The following is a 16,142-nucleotide window of genomic DNA, read 5'->3' on the forward strand; positions in this document are numbered from 1 at the left end:
TCATTAGATGGCGCATGAAATTTCGTTTGCCACAAAGTTTTTTGGCCTGTTTTGTGGTTGCTTTATTCAACTTATTTTCTTGATTTATTTTTTTACTTTTTTCTACACTTCTCGCTTCCCATTTCCGTTTGGCTGAAATTAAAATACGCAAAAGTTTCGTTTCAATGTTGGTCAGGTTCCTGTTTTGCAATTTCTAAGCTACATAAATCACATTGTCCACCGGCTAGCAGGCCAAAGGAGAGCCCTCTTTAGAAACACACACACACACATACTCATGAGACGGCGCTTTAGTGAAGCAGCTAAGGGCCTGTCCAACATGGAATACTACACAGCCTTTACTACAGAGAACAAAGCAGCGTAGGAGACGATGTTGGAAGATTGGAATTGGAAAAGCAACAAATCCATTTCACCTGTCAGATTAGAGCGTAGCACTTGGCTATACCAAAAAGCTAAAAAAATATACAAAAAATAGAAGCGCAAATGCATATACAAAACTCAGTCCTTAGCAGAATATCAGACCAGCTAGCTAGCTGCCTTAGGATTATATGCTCCTGCTCCTGCTTTAGATGTTTTTCGTCCTGCCGATTAAGCGGCTTGTAGTGGGGGAAAAAAGGCAAAAATACTTATACAAACAAATTTTGCTTATTTTCCGGCTAGTTGTGCCTGCAACAATTGTTTATTCGTATCCTATGTTGTTGCATTAGGTGAATGCAAAATCGTAAACACACAATCGAAAAAATAGTCTGCACAGTGAGAGTGGCGCACAGTGTCGCGTCCCGATATTTGGCGTGGACAAAAATAGTAAACTGCAAAGTTTCACACAGACAACTTTACCAACTCTTCGGAACTTAAACAGGACAATTCCTGCAACCGTCTTTCAACTCACCACAGTCTGTCGAAAGAGAAAAGTCTTTCGTAAGACAATTGTCTATTCATGCAATTATGTCGAAAGCTCTTTACTGTCTTTCGAAAGACTATTGGAAAGATCTGCTAACGAAGAAGCCGTAGCGTTGTGTTGTTCGCCTTTTAGCAGTGTTTTTTTTTTTTATTGAATTAGATTAAAAAATATATAATTTTCATTTTAAAACAATAAAAAGTAATAAATAAAAATTTCATAAAAAAATAAAAAATAAATAAAATGAAATATACAAAAAAAAAAAATTAAAATACTTTTTAAAAATTAAATGAGATAAATTTTTTTTCTTAAAACAATAAAATCTAAAAGGTAAAGAAAAGAAAAAATTTAAATCATAAAAGTAAAAAACTTTTGATTTTTAAAACAAAATTTTAAAATTATAAGAAATCCAAATAAGTTGAAAAAGACAAAAAATTAAATAAGATACTATAAACTAAATGAAATAAAATAAAATAAGAAAATTTTATTCACAATAAGAACAAACTAAATTAAAAAACAAATGTTAAGATGCTAAAAACTAATTATTTTTTTTTTATAACTTATATTTTATTTGCAATCTATCTTACATGAGACATTCAGCAAATTAGATCTTATAAAATAATGACAGCGGTAGTTTGCCTTGCACAAATCTACATAGAGAAATATGTATTAAATTTGATATATTTACATACATTCTTAAGTTGTATAAATTTCAAAATTATTTAAAAATTGCTTAGCTTCATTGTAGAGTTCATTATAATTTCTCACTTAAAGTAGGGTTCTTATTTATCTAAATTTAACTTAAGCTTTCTAGCTTTTTATTATAGTAATTACAATTTTTTTTTCTTTTTATAAATATACATATAATATATATATATATATATACATATATATATAATAATATATATTTATATATATGTACATATAAATATATATATATTTTTTTAGAGAGAATTCAAATTTAGAGGAATGGCGGCGCTTTAGCCGTATAGTTTCGTTAGTGGTATCTAATAAACAAATAGCAGTTGGGTTTATGTGGTTAGATAGGCGTGTAAGATATCTAGCACTGTATTTTGGTAATTCACACTTTATAAATGGAATACCCAGGTCCTTGTGAATAGCTTCATTAGTGACAAACCAAGGCGCATTAACCATTGATCGTAATGTTTTAGATTGATACCGTTGCAGGATCTCCACATTGGATTTCCTAGCAGTACCCCAAAGCTGTATGCCGTAGGTCCAAATAGGTTTAAGTATAGCTTTGTATAGCCGTACTTTGTTTTCTAGACTTAGTTGAGATTTGCGACCCAACAGCCAGTACATCCGTTTTGTTTTTATTTTTAGTTGCTGTTGTTTAGCCTTGATATGGGGTTTCCAAGTTAGGCGTCGATCAAGATGCATTCCTAAGTATTTGACCTTATCACTAGTAGGAATCTGATTATTATTGAGAAATACAGCAGGACATTGATCTCTTCTTAATGTAAAAGTGACATGTGTGGACTTTTCTGCGTTAACTTTAATTTTCCATTTTATAAGCCAAGATTCTAAAAGGTCAAGTTGATTTTGAAGATTAGAAGAAGCTTCTACAGGGGACTCGCTACAAGCGATAAAAGCGGTATCATCAGCAAAAGTCGCCACTTCTACTTCTTCTGATGTTGGCATATCCGATGTAAATATAGTATATGTCGGGACCTAAAACACTACCCTGAGGCACACCAGCATTAATTCCATAAATTTCTGATGTCGCATCCTGGTATCTTACGTAAAAGTGTCTGTAACTTAAATAGGACTTGAGTACTAAGTAGAAATGTACTGGCAAAAGCTATTTTATTTTAAAAAGAAGTCCCGCGTGCCATACTTTGTCATAGGCTTGTTGAATATCTAGAAAAGCTGCTGAAGTGCATCTGTAATAACATTTTCAATCCTATGGCATTGCTCCGGTGTACCATGCTTCACTCTAAACCCAAACTGATGTTCAGGTATGATGTTGTGATCCTCAATTACTGGCAACATTCTTTGCAAAAATATTCTTTCGAATATTTTGGAAAATGTTGCCAGCAGACTAATAGGACGGTATGACTTGACACAGTTTTCGGGTTTATTCGGTTTAGGTACCATGATAACAGCAACACATTTCCACTGAGTTGGGTAGTGGTTTGTATTAAGAATAGCATTGTAAATATTAGTTAGAAATTCGATAGCTTTCTCAGGAAGAGCCTTCACAACTTTGCTATCAATATAGTCGTAACCAGGCGTTTTGCCATTAGTTAATTTAAACACTTCTGCTGAGACTTCACTATTTAATATCTTACTGATTGGCAAGTCCATTTGACATGGACATTCCAGAAAATTCAATACCTCTGTATCGTCGGTGCTGCTATTCAAAGAATTAGGCTGGAATGTTTGATATAGATGTTTAGCAAAAGCCTCTGCTTTGGTTTCATCACTCCTGCACCATACACCATCTGAATCCCTTACTGGGACGTTACGCTTGGTTGGTCGTTTTAGGTACTTTGTAGCTCTCCAGAGACTGTGCTCATCATTTTTTGTATGTTCAAGGTTTTTAATGAACGAACTGAAATACTTATTTTTAAAATCAGATAGCTTTAACTTTAGTTGCTTCGTCGCTTTATTAAGAGCTCTCTTTTCTGCGGGATATCTATTTTCCTGCCAGGCTTTTCTTAATCTTCTCTTGGAAGCAATAAGCTGCAATATTTCAGCTGGAAGTTGAATATTATCATTAGGAGTAGGTTGCTCCTTAGGGCTTGATAAATGTGCAGCCTCAAGGATAAGATTTGTAGAAGATTATATTGCTGCGTCCAGGTCAACGCCTGTTTCTATCGATACATTTAAGTCAATATGTTCAGCAATCCACTGTTGAAATAATTCGATGTTAGTTTTTGGGGTAAGGATCTTATATTTTTTAGAAATTTTATGAACATTGCCATTATATAACACAATTAAGGGAGAATGATCGGAACTAAGATCATTACTGCCCTCAATGCTTAGTTTGCTATTGGGTATACCAGTGTATACCACAAAATCAAGAAGATCCGGGATTTTTCTGGGATCACTTGGCCAGTATGTTGGCATGCCTGTAGACAAAATGTCATAATTTCTTTTAGTGATGCATCTTTGAAGCTCTCTGCCTTTAGGGTTAACGAGCCTAGATCCCCACCATGGGTGCTTTGCATTAAAGTCCCCTCCTACAAAAAATTTGGAGCCAAAATTTTTAAAAATATCCTCATACTGATCAGTTCTTATACTGAATCGTGGTGGAAAGTATACTGAATATATGGGTAAATCGTGAGAGTCACATTAATTTTAACACCGGCCGCTTGTAAATATTCTTCTTTCACTTCTTCCAAAACTTCATATTTGATGGTAGATCTGATTAAGATAGCAGAGCCGCCATGAGCTCTGTCGTAGGGATGATTTGTGGAAATAAGGTTGTAACCCATAACTTTAAAGTAGGATTTACTCGTGAAATGAGTTTCGGACACTAAGAAAATATCAATATTGTTTGAATTGAGGAACATTTTTACTTCATCAACAGGGCTGTTCAAGCCATTCGTGTTCCAAATCGCTATTCGCAGGTTTACTTGCATAACAACAACAGGGACATCCATTTAAATAAGCTTCGAGTCATTTCAAGTTGTTTAGAAAGAAAAAATTTTCAATCATTTCAAGCGGGTTATTATTTTGATTGGAATTATTTTGGACACATTGTGCATAAGACATATTTGGGTTATCGTTTACATTTTCTCTTTGTGTAGAGTTATGCAATTGAGGGAAATGTTGACCTGCATGAGAATAAGTTAAAACATTCTGTCTTTTATCCGAAAAAAATAGGTTTTTAGACAAGGTTCTGATACACCTTACATCCCTTATAGTTCGCTGGGTGGTTTTGCAAGCAGTTAATGCATTTGGCTGGTGTATCTTTGCTTTTCCCACATTCCACTGTTGCGTGATCTAAACCACATTTAACACATCTATACGGTTTTGTGCAATATGATTTGGTATGACCAAACTCTTGGCACCGATGACATTGTACAATGTCAGTAACCCTCTTTGGTGGGTCAACCTTTACAACAGCATTAGCGAGATATTTTAATTCAAATATATTTTTTTGTTATTGTTTGGTTCTAGATCAATGAAATGCATACATAAAGGCATGTTTGTGAATCTGCTTCGTATATTACTCACATTTCTTACCTGAAAACCCAACGCTTCTATTTCTTTTTTTATTTCATCTACTGGAGTAGAGTAGTGTAAATTTTTCAAAACAATTCGATACGCACGCTCCTGCTTAAGTTGATATGTATGGAAGTTGATTTGTTTTTCCTTCATATCTGCAATTAGAGCTCTGTATGAATCTATAGATTTGACCATCACTCTAATTTGACTATCTCGTAGGGCTTTATAACTAAACTCTGACTTATTTATAACACTTTCGAAATACTTAATCATACCGCTTTTTATCTGTAATATTAGGTATAGTAATTGGTGGCGGTTTTGGTAGAGTCTCTTCCATGTTCTGATCTGGTACATTATGGCTTTCCGACTCGTCTTCTAAGCCGGCAAACATATTTGTGCTACTGGGATTATTGATGATATTATTGTTGTTGTTGTTGTTTGTGTTACTACAACTATCGATGGTATAATTGTTGTTTTCAGGAATGTCATTAGTTAAGTTCATGTGGCCGTTTGACTTTGTTCGCTTGCGATCAATAGTTGGAGAGCCAAACTGTCGCCTTTTGCTTGTCACTGTTTGCCATTCCACTTTATTCTCACCTTCGGTGCTCATTTCAATATTCTCATTAGCAGCGATGGCAGGTGAGCCACTCATAGTTGTCATGTTGATTGAGTTATATTGTAGCAAATCAATTATGTTTGTTGTTAGTGTTCGGTATTGGCTAGTCAGAGTATTTAAGGCATACTCAAGACCTGACGTCCTCTGCATCGCGTGACCTTGCTCTAAAGGTGAGCGCTGGTCACTCATTTATTCACGTGTTATATTCGCTTCAGTTTTTTATCAAACTTTAATTTAAAAAAATAACACTCTCGAGCTTAAATAAATTTATTTTTACGTTTTTTTAATGTTTATTGGGTTTCTGGAGTTGCGCTTTTTAATTGTTGTTATCAAAATTACATACTAAATTAGAAATTAACTTCGACTTCTAATTCACATGTGCACTTGCTAACTCTCTCACAGCAACTCTAAAAACTAAATGAAACAAAAATAAAATAAAAAAAAATTAAGTTCACAATAAGAACAAACTAAATTAAAAAATAAAATGTTGCTTCTCAACAATAAAAGGTAATAAAAAAATTTTATCAAAAATAAAAAAACAAAACTAAAGTGAAACAAGAATGAAAAAATATAGCATTAAAAATCAAATTATAGTCTAAAATTTAAATCGGGAAAATAACAAAAATAAATCAGAAATGAAAAAAAATCTAGTTAAAAATCGAGTAAAATTAACAATAAAATATTTTCAATTATTAAAACACAATTTAAAAATTAAAAGAAATTTAGGTGAAATGAAAAAAGGCAAAAAATTAAATAAGATCCTAAAAATTAAAGGAAATATAAAAATATATATCTATATATTTCTTTTTAAAACAATAAAAATTAAAAAATTTAAAGAAAATTAAATAAACAAAAGAAACACAAATTAATTTTAAGGAAAGAAAAAAATTAATAAAACGTGTTTCTAAAAATTAAAAAAAAATTTAAATATTTCTTTTTTGACAATAACAACTCAACCTTTAAAAAAAATTTAATCAAAAAAACAATTTTATTAAAAAAAAAATAAAAAATAAATAAAATAAGTTCCTAAAAATTTAATAAAATTAAAAAATATATTCTTCTTAAAGAGGTGCTATTGATCTAAACATTAAAAGAAAATGTTATTAGAAAAGAAAAAAGATAAGTAAAAAAGAAAAAAAGCCACAAAATAAATTTCTAAAAATTAATTGAAATTAAAAAATATATATTTTTCTTTTTAAAACAATAAAATCTAAAATTAAATAAAATTGTGCTAGACTAACAAAAGTCTTTCGCACTATCTTTACATCTGTATTTCAATTGTCTTACGAAAGACTTTTACTATCTTAGTCAGAATTTACCTGTAAATCCGCTTATTTGGGCTCATTTGCTTTAAGGTTTTATTCTTTATAACGGACCTTTTGAAATGCCAAACGTAGAGAAACGAATCAGAAAGTACCCTGCAGGAAATATTTTAAGCTTTCAGAAAAGTTATCAATCGTTGAAATAGGTGAAATCGGTATATTTTGGTCATAAGTAACATTGGTTTCGAAGGTTTCTCTTTTTAAACTCCAGAGCCTAAGTAAACATACATATTTTTCAAAGATATTTAAGACATTGGCAAGTATTAGTATCTGCTGCATATTGCCATAATTTTTATTTTTTTGTAAATCCAACACCAACTTTTTTTTATTTTGTCCAGCTCGCAACACTGTATGGCGTATGTAAATTTATGTACCAGCACATATGCCAAGGGGGTCTAAAAGTAGTTAAACAAATAAACAAAATGAAATATTTACCACAACAATTAAGGCGAATAGTTGGCAATGAATCGAGAGCGTTGAACGGACAAAACAGCAATAAAAATAACAACAGGAAACTAACTAAATATCTACCTCTAGAGTTTGCATAGCAGCAATAACAAGAAATGAGTGCCGGAAGCAGCAGGAGTAACTAATTTTCTAGCAAATAGCCGGAAAGTTTACGCCATCAGCATGAGAATCGCACAGGCTAACACATCCCCAGACAAGCATATATGTACACTTCCTAATGAATACCTCACAACTTGAATCCCTATGGAATTGAGTTGTTTAAGTGTTGCAGCAAAGAGAGAAATTCACTCACTTGTGCTACATACCTTACACAGGAAATGAGCAAAATAAATAACAAAATTGATTTTATTCAAATGATCACGCACGTGAATTTTCTCGTAATTTCGCTTATAACCAGGCTTCATACCTCACCCTGCCCCTCCCATTGCCACGTGACGGCCCAGTGGTCAGTGAGTGAGTGCTTGGTTTGGTTTTGTATTCTTTGGTGCAAAGTGTTTGCATGCCACAATGTATGTTATTATTTATGTATATTTGCTTGCCGGATAATTAAAATGGGAAATGCTTGAGCAGCTGTTACTTGGGTTTCGGCACGCATTACAACTTATTGTATGAAAATATTATTGAGAGCAGAGAGAGATGTCTTTTCCCTACGTATTTGTTGTAATTGGGAAATAATTTTTGCTTGTGCTTATGTATTAAATTGGCTTGAGATTGATTGATGAAGTCTCAGATATTTGAATAAAAAATTTATTTACAAAAAATATGAACAAATGGTATACTTAGAAATCTTTTTTAAGATTGATTATATAATTGGAGGCAGTTTTCTAAAATAAATAAGTAATTGGCGCTTATAACTTTGTCCTCTTAGAGAGGGAGGCTAGTCTTTTACTTAGTAGTGGAGTTGCAGAAAACAAAGCCACTATTTTTATTATTTTTTTTGACAGTCAGGCACCACTGAAGGCAATAAATAGGTTCTAAAATAGTGATATCGGGAATGGTATGGAAATGTCGCATCACGCTGGGTTCCTGGACATAGCAATATTGAAGGGAATGAGTCGTCTGATGATATGGCCAGATGCGGCTTAGAGATGCTAATAAAAGAAGCGAATAGCTCCTTACTACCACCGTTTAGTGATCACGTTAGGCAAATTAATGAGTACATCGAGGCCGTGACGAATGACTTGTGCAACAAGCGGGAAGACTGTGAGACTACAAGATTATAAGGGCCACGGCTTAGTAGGCAAAATGTAGGGGACATACTGAAACTCAATAGATCTGCAGTAAGAGTCCTTACTGGCGACATCACAGGACACTGTGCTATAGCACCAATGCTTCAACTGTGGCGAATACCAACAACTACTCTCTACAGAGGCTGCAAGGATGAGGATGAGGAAGAGTCAATTGACCAATATCTGTGTCGATGTCTAGGTCTACAGACGAAGCGACTCAAGCACTTGGGTTCACGCTTCTTCAACACTCTGGGAGAGGTAGCGGAAGTGGAACTGTTGGATCTCATCGACTTCATCAGGGATAGTAGTTGGCTCAGTAAAAGAATTACTTAAACTAGAGTGCCAGTTACTGTCGAAAGTCGACAGTTTTTCTAGTTTTTGGGAGCCTTGGAGGGGTTTTCTAACTTAACCCGTAGCAAAACTTATATGGTACAAATTAACTTACCGGAAAATCTTCTGCTTTGGAACTTAAACGTAACTAATATTTTTTTTATATTCGAACGTCTTTGGAGGACATCGGCAGGACCTGTAATTGACCCGATACATTCCAGTTGATCGATAAATTTCAATGATTTGATACATATCGATAGCTCGAAGAATTTCGAAAACACTAAAATCCGATAACTCAACAAAATTCGTTAACTCGACCAATTTCGATAACTGTGAAATTCGAGGGCTCGATAAATTTCGATAACTAAAAAATGTAAATTCTTTGGATACCTTTGGATAAATTTTTATTTTTGACAGCTCCAAATTTTTCGAAATCTATCGAAAAATTCTGATAACTCGTTATACTCTGTTAACACGATAAAATTCGATAAGCAGTGATGAATCGATTAGCTTATATAACCTTGAAATTTCGATAAATCGATATATTTTGAAAATTCCACAAACTTCGATTCGATGAATCAACCAATTTAAATAGATCAATAATTATCGATAACTCTGCAAGTTTAAAGAACTCCATGCATTACGACACCTTGATAAATTTCGTTAAATCTATGAATAATGATAATTCTATAAATATCGATAGCTTGATACATTTCTTTAACTTGACAAATTTCGTTAATCCCACACGTTTTTGTAGCTCGATAACTATCCGTAAATTTGGACAACTAAGTTTCTGTGTCTATAAACTTCGACAACTCAATAAACATTGATCAGTTTGAATAATTCGATACGTTGCGATAACTTAATAAGCATGGATAAATTTCGATAATTATAAACTTCGATGATTCGATAAATTTCAGTAACCTTTATGGCTGATTTTATTTCGATTCCTATCGGAAAATTTCAACTCTGTTAGCCTAATTCTTATGTATCTCTCATTGTCTCCATTTTCGCCTTTATCTCCATTTTCGTCTTTATCTTCACTTTTGCCTTTTTTTTGTCTTCATCATTATCACTTGTTTCTTCATCTTCATATTTTTCTGGCTTTGAAATCGGTAACTTTACCTTGGTCTTCATCTTTGTTTTTATCTTTCACATCTTTGCTTATATCCTTTTCTTTTTCTATTCCGTAGATGAGATGAGGTGAGATGACGTGATAAGATGTGACGTGATTTTATGTGATGTGATGATATCCTCTGATGTCATGTCCATGTGATATCATGTGCTGCCACGTCATGTAATGCTATGTCATGTCATACGATGTCATATCATGTTATGTCAAGTCATATGATGTCATGCCATATAATGTGATGCCATATCATATGATTTTATGTCACGTGATATCGTGTGATGTGATATCATATTATGTGATGTAATATCATGTGATGTCATGTAATGTGATCACATTCCATGTTCCGATTAGTGTATCGACAACCCTGTTGATAACTGTGTTGATAAAAATACCGATAACAATATCCAAACACATATAAAAAAATACAACGATTGTAAAATCGATTAATTCAGCGATAAATATATCAATCATCAGTATCGATTATTGTACATATCGTTAACAATATATGTAAATGACTGAATCGATAACAAAACCAATTATTTAATCGATTATTATACCGATAACAATATCCATTATTGTATCGATAACAATATCGATTATTATATTGATTATTATATCGATTACAATAGCGGTTATTTAATTAATAACAGTATCAATAACAATATCGATTATTTTATCGATATTGTTATTGATTATTATATCGATAACAATATCGGGTTTTATATCGATAACAATATCGATCTTCATCCTCATCTTTTTCTTCATGTTTATCTTTATTTTTGCATATTCCTCTTCATCTTTACCTTAAAGTGTTTAGATTTACTTTGATCTTCGTTTTTGCCTGTACCTCTAGGCATCTTTGTTTTTGTTTTTATTCTCAAACCGCTAAACCGCTGAGAACCATTTCCATGTGCATTATTCCCATTGAATTCGACAATTTACTCCCAACCAACCAACTGCCGCTAAAGAAGTTTCACTTCATAAATTCAAGAAATGTTCTTACCCGTTCAGTTACCCTAATTCTTATATATCCGTCAATGTCTACATTTTCGTCTTTATCTTCACTTTTTTCTTCTTTTTTTTGACTTCATCGTTATCATTTATTTCTTCATCTTCATATTTATCTTTATCTCAAAGCTTAATTTCAAATGTGTAGTGAAACAACAGGCGAAACGTGTCAAATGGAACATGTTGCAGCAACATCTATACACAATTCGAAAATGTTTAAACGACGGTTTTGGCCGTAATTTTCAACCAATTTTGAAACCATAAAAACTCTGCTCAACTACGGAAAAATGCCTTTCCAACGGTGTTCTTGGTTTTGAAATCGGTTCGGTAGAATCGCCAAACAAACGGAGACAAAATTTATGTTAGCGTATTAATATATAGATAAAAGAGGGCACCGGTTTGTCTGCAAACGAAACTTGACAAGGGATGACGGAAATTGGTTCCAAAATAAATCAAGAATTAACTAACTTTAATCCGGATTCGATTCTTCGGTTATATCTTCCCAACTAAATCCTGTAGTACTGGAACAGACTACCTGATTACACTGAACAGCTGATTCAGCGAGATTACATGCTCTACGCGGACTATAATTTCACCCCTGCTTCACATGCGCTGCTTGTCTATGCCCTGCACTGTAATGTAAGCAAAACCGGCGCTTATGAATGCCTACACCTGCAACGTAATTTAGAAATTCTCAGAATTGTTTGACCGACATAAATTTTAAGCACAGGGAAGTTGTGTAAGGACAGCTGAAACATTTTGTACGTTTATGTGGATTCCGATATTCTTGTACATATATTTGAAAAAATTTTGCTAATTTTATTCTCGTTTAATCTTGTAAGTATATAGGCATAAGTCCGACCACCGCTGTCAAGGGCAGAAGTTACGCTGACAAGGTGTTCCCAGCTGATTTCTGTGGACAAAACGAACTAAGTATACTTAGATTATTGCCCTCGTCCATGTATTCAGTAGCTTGAATGGCGCTAAATGAGCTCCCCGATACCAGCCATGAACAGCTCTGTTGGTATTCTGTCAGCACCAACAATTTTCTTGTTCATCCCGGTCAAGTGCACACACATGAGCTTTATCCTTTGTATATGATATTTTGTTATGGGTATTTCTGCGTCAAGCACGGCGACAATGTTGTCATTAAAAATTCGCACTCCCTGCTAATGAGTGTGTTCTTCGTCTTCCAAATTCAGATCACCATGCACTTATGCATCGATGCATGACCTATTTGCATTTTTTGTAGGCTACATAAATCTTAATTATATACCACTATCATAGAGGACAGAACAAGTGTTTGTCTTTTTAAAAACAAGAAAAATCTGTAATAATTACTCCAAAGATTATAAGGTGCCACCCCTATTTTTCCAAAATTTCTTGAAAAAACACTTCTTTGCTAAAGAGCAATTGAATATAATATAGAAAGGTTCTTTCTCACACAGTCGCTGAAATACAAAAAGCGTTACTAAGTAAAAATCCGAAATTCCCATTTTAATTGATTAAGATGCATTTCATCGAATTATAAGCCCTCGCATCTTTCTAAGCAATAAAACATTTTAGTCAGTTACGGCTTTTTTGCATTTCAGCGACTATATGAGTTCGGGCCTTTCTATATTGAGGTAACGATATCAATTTTGAATAAATATTGATGAATTCCTTAGCCACACTGCTCAAAAAATCTAAGAGTCCGGTACATGAACAATATAAATTCAAGGCCGTATTTAAGAAAAGTCGCCTAACTTCGACAATTTTTATGCGATTACCACTAAATGGGCTATCAGTTTACTTAAAAATAGATTTAATTTTAGATAGTACTACATCTTTTGAAATTGTGGAAACTATTGATTGTAAAAATTTAAAAAATTAAGAGAAATATGGTTTTTTTTTATTTTACCCGATAAAAAATGCCAATAAGCTTAGTACGATATTATATTACTATATATAATATGCATCAGTAGTTATGTCTCTTTAACTAAGCACAGTAGCTAAGAATTAAGAAAGCTTTAGTATGAGACAATTTTTTATTGGTATTAAGGACATTAAGGTGGTCCAAAAAAAGTGAAGTCGGAATTTTAATGCTCTCACGCACTGGGATTGTTCTTTACCGAAAAAAATTGATGCCCTGTTTTCTTATTTTGAAACCCAAAAAATATTTAGAGATCGCTTAAAATGCTCAAAATGTTCCATGTATTTTATGTGAGGAAAAAAAACAATTTTTCATAGAAATGGTACAGAGCTCTGAAAAATCAAAATTTTTTACAGGTCCCCTAAAAATCTCAAAAAAAAAACTCAGTGCGTGTAGTCCCTACGCGCGGAAGAAGTACTTGATAGAGGAAATTCTTCATCTTCATCTTCATCTTCATCTTCATCTTCATCCTCATCTTCATCTTCATCTTCATCTTCATCTTAATCTTAATCTTAATCTTAATCTTCATCTTCATCTTCATCTTCATCTTCATCTTCATCTTCATCTTATCTTTATATTTGTTTTTGATTATATTCTTGTCTTTGTATTAGTCTTTTCCCACCCAATTGGCGTTTAACGCAGCTATTCGTTTTCTATACCCGTCATATGCTACCTGTACCGTGGCGTAAAATATTTATCGCAAACATAACGGAGCTATAATAATAAGATTTGCTTCAATAATTTGAGTTTAACTTTTTAAACAGGTGGCCACCCTCTTCAGGCATCTCAAAAATATTTTAATTGTGTTTCTGTAAGCTCTTTCTGTACTGTATAGAATTTTAAGCGTAAGATTTTTGTATAATTTAACTAAATTTTACTTTTAAAACAGGTGGCAACCATCCTACATTTAGCTAGAAAATACAACTAATTCAAAACCATTTCTTTTGATACCCATATTGGGATAATTCGTTTAACTTAATACATACTGCACATCTGCAGGTCAAGCCCTTTCATGTGACACCTCATTTTTGAAAATCGTACGAACGATACAGATTTTATTACTTGATGTTAAATATTTAACGCAACCCTCTACGGCAGAGAAATTTTGAATTCGATTTTCTAACATGTGGCAACTCCTTTCATGGAACTAAAGCTACGTTGCACCCCCGAAGGACAAGGCCTTTCATGTGACACCTCATTTTTAAAAATCGAGCGAACGATACAGATTTTATGACGTGGTGTTAAATATTTAACGCAACCATCTCCGAACTCGATTAAGTAGTTTCACTTCAAAAATGCAATGGGAGACCCATAAAAAATCTCTAGTTTTAAGAAATGGTTAAATAAACAGCTAGGTAGTATTTTTGGGAGTCTCCTGAAGACAAACAAATCTGATTGAAAAATGTTGATTTTAAAGAATACATTTCCAGAAAAATTGTTTTCCCCATATACATGTGGGAATACATGGAAAATTTTGAGCATTTTGAGCGACCGCTAAATTTTTTTATTTCCAAATTAAAAACGGGGTATATTTTTTCGATATTGAACAATTCTAGGTGGTGAGAGCATTAAAATTTGGACTTAACTTTTGGCACATTTATTTTTGACTACCCATTTTGGTGAACCTTATCATATTTGTGAAATACAAAAACTAAATCTCAATTTAAAGAGTTTGGCCTGTAGATGTGCACTAAGGTTTTATTTTTTGTTAGTGGTGCAGGGTGATAGGAAATTTGATGAAATGAAAAACCGACACCATGCGACCTCTTTTCACCTAGAAAGGGCTAAACGAAGTTAGATGAAATTGGGCACACTGATTGCTTATTACTCTTTTTAACATTTGAAATATTTTTTTAAGTTTCTAAATAGGGTTGCCACCTGTTAAAAAGTTAAAATTAATTTTGGCGTTTTAACTTAATGCGGTTTCACTAGTTTGTTTTATTACCTACTTGATAAATATTTTAGTACTTACATAGTTTTCTCGAAAATCTGTTTAGAACACTTGATTTTATTGAAGTTAAAGGAATTTAATACTTTTTAGGGTATCAATTTATTTAAAATAATTTGGCTTAAATTGCAAATAATTTGAAGATTTTTAATCAAAGGTGCTTTTAAGTTCTTAACAACATATTCTTCTATTATAAATATTTTTTGTTTTTGTTATTCAAAATGAAAGCATCTCGCGCACACCGAAGAACACTTTCACACACGGTATGTTTTAAAAGTTTTTTAAGCCAACTGGGTATAATATGAGATAGCACTAAATTCACATGAACACACGTACGGCGAGAAAAGTATTTGAATATAAATTTGCATAGGAAATTCGAAAAACCAAGCTACTGCCTTGCAACAAAATTTTTGTTTGTAAAAAGTTTTGCAACACGCTGCAACACTCATGTCAAGCACCCGCGCTGGGACTGACTGGCAAACGAAGTAACTAAATAGTAGGAGCATGTAAAGTAGTGCCAAAGCTGATAGAGAATTTTCGTGCTTACAAACAAACATACATGCATGCCTGCATATCGTCGTCTCAGAAAACGGATGTCGAATGTTACAAAACACGGTTTTGAGAAAATTGACTTTGAAGTTTAAGGTCGAATTAATCCGAAACTGTACGGTAGATTTTTGTAACTTTTGAAGGAGACGTAGTTGGTGTTATTAGTTTTGATTTCCCATATTTTTACATTTAATACCTCTTAACGTTAATGAGAAAATTTACTTTTCATTCCGTATACATTTGTCGTAAGTAGCGTTTACTCACCACTTTGTTTTGTCCACAGAACATACGACAATAGTAAAGTATCTATTTCAACGACGATGGTATAATTTGATGAAAAAAACAGACATATTTTTTAAATAATGATTACTTATTAGAAAAAACATAATCATGTATTTAATAAAAAAAATTTGTACATCTCTTATGCTGTAAATATGTTACGAACATACGTTTTCTTTATATAAAAACAAAAAACAATACTTGAATTCAGTATGTGCCACATACGACAAACGTTTTATGATTAAAAAAAAGGTACG

General features: G+C 32.9%; 1 protein-coding gene across 1 annotated transcript in view; it reads right to left on the reverse strand.

The window, feature by feature from the left end:
* Positions 1-16,142, reverse strand: part of LOC118740561 — a 613,337-nt gene that overhangs the window by 128,776 nt on the left and 468,419 nt on the right. The window lies entirely within an intron of this gene.

This window comes from Rhagoletis pomonella, unplaced genomic scaffold, assembly GCF_013731165.1.
Source record: "Rhagoletis pomonella isolate Grant_MI unplaced genomic scaffold, Rhpom_1.0 Rhpom_scaffold_00006, whole genome shotgun sequence".
Classification (NCBI taxonomy): domain Eukaryota; kingdom Metazoa; phylum Arthropoda; class Insecta; order Diptera; family Tephritidae; genus Rhagoletis; species Rhagoletis pomonella.